Source organism: Mus caroli, chromosome 9 (genome assembly GCF_900094665.2).
Source record: "Mus caroli chromosome 9, CAROLI_EIJ_v1.1, whole genome shotgun sequence".
Lineage (NCBI taxonomy): Eukaryota > Metazoa > Chordata > Mammalia > Rodentia > Muridae > Mus > Mus caroli.
In genome coordinates this window covers 34,245,250-34,252,039 of record NC_034578.1, presented here as the reverse complement: position 1 = coordinate 34,252,039, position 6,790 = coordinate 34,245,250, and positions in this window count along the sequence as shown.

The following is a 6,790-nucleotide window of genomic DNA, read 5'->3' as shown; positions in this document are numbered from 1 at the left end:
ACGCAACACATAACTCCAAATTTTACAGAGGTATCATAATCCACAGATGAACAACTACCAGAAGGAGCTTAAATTATCCCTGAATTAACATACTAATTTCTGGATACCAGACACCATTTTCCTTTTACTGCATATATTTTTTCATTCCAATAACTCATCACTTATGCTCTGGGCTTCTTTCTCAATAGCCAATGTATATGGACTTTGATCCAGTGAATAGTGATGACTTATCAGAAAAAGAGATTAGTCATCAGAAAGAGTAAACTTGGTATGTGTATATTTTGACTATTAAAATGATATAACTCGGTGTGCACCTTCCCTGCCAGAGAATTGCTTGCCTCCAAGGAGTGCTCTGACCCCTGGATTCAGGTGCTATTGCCATTTTCCCTCTGGTGACTCTTTAAGGTGAAAAAATGGAAGTAGAAACAATAAAGAAATGACAAAGGGAGACAATTCTGGAGATAAAAATCTTAGGAAAGAAATTGGGAGTCATAGATGCAAGCATCACCAACAGAATACAAAAGAGAGAAGAGAGAATATCAGGTGCAGAAGATACCATAGAAAACAAGGACACAACAATCAAAGAATTACTCAAGAGAGGCCAGGACTCAGAAGAATCAGAGTTTCTAGGACAGGGTCTTACAGTCCTACATCTCCACCCAGGAGGTGGGGCTGATCCTCACCCCTCTGTTCACCTTCCCCACCAGAAGACAGCTTGCCTCCAGGAAATGTCTGACACCAGGACTCAGGTGAGATTACAATTTTCTCTCTGGTGACTCTTAAGGTGGGTCCACTCAGGAGTTCACAGGCTGCAGAAGTCACAAAGCAGCTGAGACAGGGTCTTACAAGTCTACATCTGCAGCCAGGATGTGGGGCTTTTCCATAACCCTCTGTGCCCTGATCTTGCCATGAAAGTGGTGGTCTCTCAGGAGTTCTGACACAGGCTTACAGACTCAGAGCAGGAACAAGCTCAAGCCAGAGACAGCAAGAATATCTAACCCAGAGTTTACCAGATGGCGAAAGGTAAACACAAGGATCTTACAAACAGAAAACAGACTACTTGGATAACCCAATATACCAGAAAAGCAAGATTCATATTTAAAACCACATCTCATTATGCTGATAGAGGATTTTAGGAACGACATTAATAAGTCCCTTAAAGAAATACAGGAGAATACAGCTAAACAGGTAGAAGTCTTTAATGAGGAAACACAAAAAATCCTTAAAGAATTACTGGAGGTCACAGGTAAACAGGTAGAAGCACTTAAAGAAGAAACACAAAAATCCCTTAAAGAATTAGAGTAAAACACAACCAAACAGGTATAGGAATTGAACAAAACCATACAGGATCAAAAAATGGAAGTAGAAACAATAAATAAATGACAAAGGGAGACAATTCTGGAGATAGAAATCTTAGGAAAGAAATTGGGAGTCATAGATGCAAGCATCACCAACAGAATACAAAAGAGAGAAGAGAGAATATCAGGTGCAGAGGATATCACACAAAACAAGTACACAACAATTAAAGAAAATGCAAAATGCAAAAAGATCCTAACTCAAAACACCCAGGAACCCCAGGACACAATGAGAAGACCAAAGCTAAGGATAGTAGGTATAGATGAGAATGAAGATTTTCAAATTAAACGTCCAGTAAATAACTTCAACAAAATCATAGAAGAAAACCTATTAACCTAAAGAAAGATGTCCATGAACATAACAAGAAGGCTACAAAACTCCAAATAGACTGTACCAGAAAAGAAATTCCTCCCGACACATAATAATCAAAACACCAAATGCACTGAACAAACATAGAATATTAAAAGCAGTAAGGGAAAAATGTCAAGTAACATATCACAATTGCTCTGTAGTACACCTTGAGGTCAGGCATGGTTATTCTACCAGAGGTTGTTTTATTGTTGAGGATACTTTTCGCTATCCTAGATTTTTTGTCATTCCAGATGAATTTGCAAACTGTCCTTTCTAACTTGGTGAAGAATTGAGTTAGAATTTTGATGGGGATTGCATTGAATCTGTAGATTGCTTTCTACAAGATAGTCATTTTTACTAAATTAATCCTGCAAATCCATGAGCATGGGGGATCTTTCCATCATCTAAGATCTTCTTCAATTTCTTTCTTCAGAGACTTGAAGTTCTTATCATACAAATCTTTCACTTGCTTAGTTAGAGTCACACTAAGGTATTTTACATTATTTTTGACTACTGTGAAGGGTGTTGTTTCCCTAATTTCTTTCTCAGCCCGTTTATCCTTTTTGTAGAGAAAGGCCACGGATTTGTTTGAGTTGATTTTATATCCAGCTACTGCACTAAAGTTGTTTATCAGGTTTAGGAGTTCTCTGGTGGAATTTTTAGGGTCACTTATATATACTATCATATCATCTGCAAATAGTGATATTTTGACTTCCTGTTTTCCATTTTGTATTCCCCTGATCTCCTTTTGTTGTCTAAATTGTTCTGGCTAGGACTTCAAGTACTATATTGAATGGGTAGGGAGAGAGTAGGCAGCCTTGTCTAGTCCCTGATTTTAGTGGAATTTCTTCAAGTTTCTCTCCATTTAGTTTGATCTTGGTACTGGTTTGCTATATATTGCTTTTATTATGATTAGGTATGGGCCTTGAATTCCTGATCTTTCCACGACTTTTATCATGAATCGGTGTTGGAATTTGTCAAATGCTTTCTCAGCATCTAAGGAGATGATCATGTGGTTTTTGTCTTTGAGTTTGTTTATATAGTGGATTATGTTGATGGGTTTCTGTATATTGAACCCTCCCTGCATCCCTGCATGAAGCCTACTCTATCATGATGGTTGATCGATTTGAAGTGTTCTTGTATTTGGTCTGCAAGAATTTTATTGAGCATATTTGCATCGATATTCATAAGGGAAATTGGTCTGAAGTTCTCTTTCTTTGTTGGGTATTTTTGAGGTTTAGGTATCAAAGTAAATGTGGCTTCATAGAACTAATTCGGTAGAGTACATGCTATTTCTATTTAGAGGAACCATTTGAGAAGTATTGGAATTAGGTCTTCTGATAGAACTCTGCACTAAACCCATCTGGTCCTGGGCTTTTTGTTTGTTTGTTTGGTTGGTTGGTTGGTTGGGAGACTATTAATGACTGTTTCTATTTTTTTTTTTAGGGGATATGGGACTGTTTAGATCGTTAATCTGATCTTGATTTAACTTTTGTACCTGGTATCTGTATAGAAGATTTTCCATTTTATCCAGGTTTTCCAGTTTTGTTGAGTATAGGCTTTTGTAGTAGGATATGACAATTTTTTTGATTTCCTCAGATTCTGTTATTATGTCTCCCTTTTCATTTCTGATTTTGTTAATTAGGATACTGTCTCTGTGCCCTCTAGTTAGGTGGCACAGAAAGGTTGAAAATTATATTTTTACCACTGTGTCACTCGCTTAATTCTACCATAAAAATTCTTTAAATACTGTAACAAACTGAATGGCCTAAACAAGTGGAGGTTATTTTCTTGAAGCTCCAGAGGCTAAAAGTCCATCATCAAGTGGTTCTATTTCTTCTAAGACTTCACTGTTTGGTTTAGAGATGTCTGTGCTTTTGCTGCGTTCTCACCTGTGCCTTCCTATGTGTATGTTCATTCCTGATCTATATCTGTCCCCATCTTTTTTTAAATAAGGACGCTAGTTAGATTGGTTTAGGGCCCATCTTAACATTGCAAATTTACTTATATGAGTCTTAAACTAATAACATCATTAAGAGTACACTAGCAAGATTTTGCTGAAAGGACCCTGATATAGCTGTCTCTTGTGAGACTATGCCAGGGGCCTAGCAAACACAGAAGTGGATGCTCACAGTCAGCTATTGGATGGATCACAGGGCTCCCAATGGAGGAGTTGGAGAAAGTACCCAAGGAGCTAAAGGGACCTGCAACCCTATAGGTGGTACAACATTATGAACTAACCAGTACCCTGGAGCTCTTGACTCTAGCTGCATATGTATCAAAAGATGGCCTAGTCGGCCATCACTTGAAAGAGAGGCCCATTGGACACACAGACTTTATATGCCCCAGTACAGGGGAACACCGGGGCCAAAAAAAAAAAAAATGGGAATGGGTGGGTAGGGAAATGGGGGAGAGGGGGGGAGGGTATGGGGGACTTTTGGGATAGCATTGGAAATGTAATTGAGGAAAATACGTAATAAAATATATTAAAAAAAAAAAGAAAGCCAACATTCACATGGAAACTGAACAACACACTACTCAATGATTCCTTGGTCAAGGATGAAATAAAAAATGAAATTTAAAAAAAAAAAAAAGAGTACTATTACAGTCAGTCCACTGTCCTGAGGAATGGGACATCAACAAAAGCTCCTGCAGGAACACATCTTCATGATAACCACTACTCTGCAAAGAAAGTGAAGACTGTGGAACTGTTCTAAGACAGCAATATCAAGATTAGTAAGGCTTGATCTTGCATTTCAAATAACTAAGTGACAAAGGAGGCTTTCAACCTACACTGACATAAAATCACATACTAGTTAGAATCATATTAATAGGATCAAATGATATGTATATACATACTCCCATTTTACACATAGCTCAACAATTTATCCTGTCTTCATAAAGAAGGCTTTCAATATATTCACCAGCTTGTGCATGAGTCTCAGACATAATAACCTAGATTGCATGACTTCTGGTTACCTTGAATTCTTGGGTATCATTGCTTTGAATTAACTGAACAAATAAATAAATATATAAGAATGGTACTATTTCTCCAATAAAGTCCTTTCAAAATGAACTCATGAGTACTGGTGCTTGTCTAGCATGGGAACACACAGCATTCATTCCCAGTAATACAAAAAACATGTTTCTTTAACTATTAATTATTTTCTTTATATGCTGATTCATGTTTTACATGAGACAAATTATACTTGGATTCTATATTGAAGTTTGAACCGATCTTACAATTGAAACTATATATACATATATATATATATATATATATATATATATATATATATATATGGATATGTATGAATCTTAAATGGTCCTGAGTATGCATTAACATTAACATAAATTCTCCCTTAAATCAAATACAATGACAGTGACTCCAAAAGCTATGATCAGTTGCTTACATAAATACTAGCAGTAGCAGTTATGTGGAACTGCCAGCATGCCATCATCAACATAGAAGTTGTAAAGCATAGAGTAGTGGTGCATGTATACAATCTTAGTACTCAAGAGACAAAGTCAAGAGGATCATAATTTCATAGCACCCCTGGGCTATGCAACAGAATCTTTCTCAAGTCAAAACAAAACATAAAGAAGCAGTTCACGACCTTTAAGTATTAAGTATACAGTAATTTAAGGAAAGATAAGTGAAAAAAGTTAGGCTTATATCTTTTGCATATAATATTTAAAACACAGAATATAGTACTTTTAAAATTTGTAACATTCATTGTGTACAACAGCAGTTTTATTATTAGCAGTGAAGAATCTAGGATCAAGAGGTCAAAGACTCAACACTTACAGAATCCAGACTCAAAACCAGACTAGTTCTCTGTTCTTTCAATTTGACACAGTTTCCTTCAGGGGAAGGGATGAGATGTGCTTAACAGTCTCCCACCTAACTTGTGTTGCCACATCAACTGACATTTTACTCTCACTAAGTAATTTTTCAAGTAAGTGTAAGTAGTAGTAGTAGTAATAATAATAATAATAATAATAATAATAATAATAATAATAATCCTTCCCACAGGACATGGGAATTTTTGTTATTTAAATTTTATTTCATGAATTTAACTACAGATTGATTATAAATGAATACTGACTGGGCTTCAGAATATGGAGGAAGAAAGAAAATAAAGTCCATTGTATGATTCATATAATTTTGGGTTTTATTGTACTTATTGGCATTCATTCTTATCTCCTTCAAAGGACCAATTTAACTTCATTTATACTTGTATGAACGTTCTTAGGCTTTACCTGCTTCCATACCATTAATCTGTTCCCCATAAGCATTCCAAAAATTGTTCCTGAATCAGACACTAAGTGTGCCTTGTCCCTCTTCTGAAATGTTCAGTAGAGAACCCTGCCTTCAGTCAGGTCACCTGCCATCTACTCAGCAAGAACCCTTCCTAGCAGCAAACCCAAGATAAGAAGAGAATTGTTCACAGTAAAATGTACAATTAGATTTGCTCAAGACATTGTGAATCATTTTTCTAATACAAATTAAAAGAAACATTATTTCACCATTGTCCTTCCATGATAACAAGGATCGTCACTTTTCTTCACAGCTGTATTTTTTTAAAATATTTTTAACCCCCATTCCAAATATAGACAAAGCAAACCAATAAGAGGAAGACTCCCAAAAGCAGGAAAAAGAATCAAAGATGCTCCCACTCCCACAGTTAGGAGACCAAGCTAAGATCCACAACACATATGCAGAAGATCTAGTGCATACACTTTCTAGCTCAATGCTTGCTTGCAACTTTAGACTCTGTAAATTCTTATGTGCCATGATTACTTTATTCAGTGGGCCACATTTTCTTTGGGTCTTCCATTCCCTTTGACTCCTGTTTCTCCTGTCTCCTATTCCTTGGGATCACCAAACTCCTTAGAGAAGGAACCAATGAAGACCTCCAATTTGGACTCTTTGTACATACTGTCTGTATTGGCTATTTTTGTGTCAACTTGACACAGCTGGAATTATCACAGAGAAAGGAGCTTCAGTTGAGGAAATGCCTCCATGAGATCCAACTGTAAGGCATTTTCTCAATTAGTGATCAAGGGGGAAAGGCCCCTT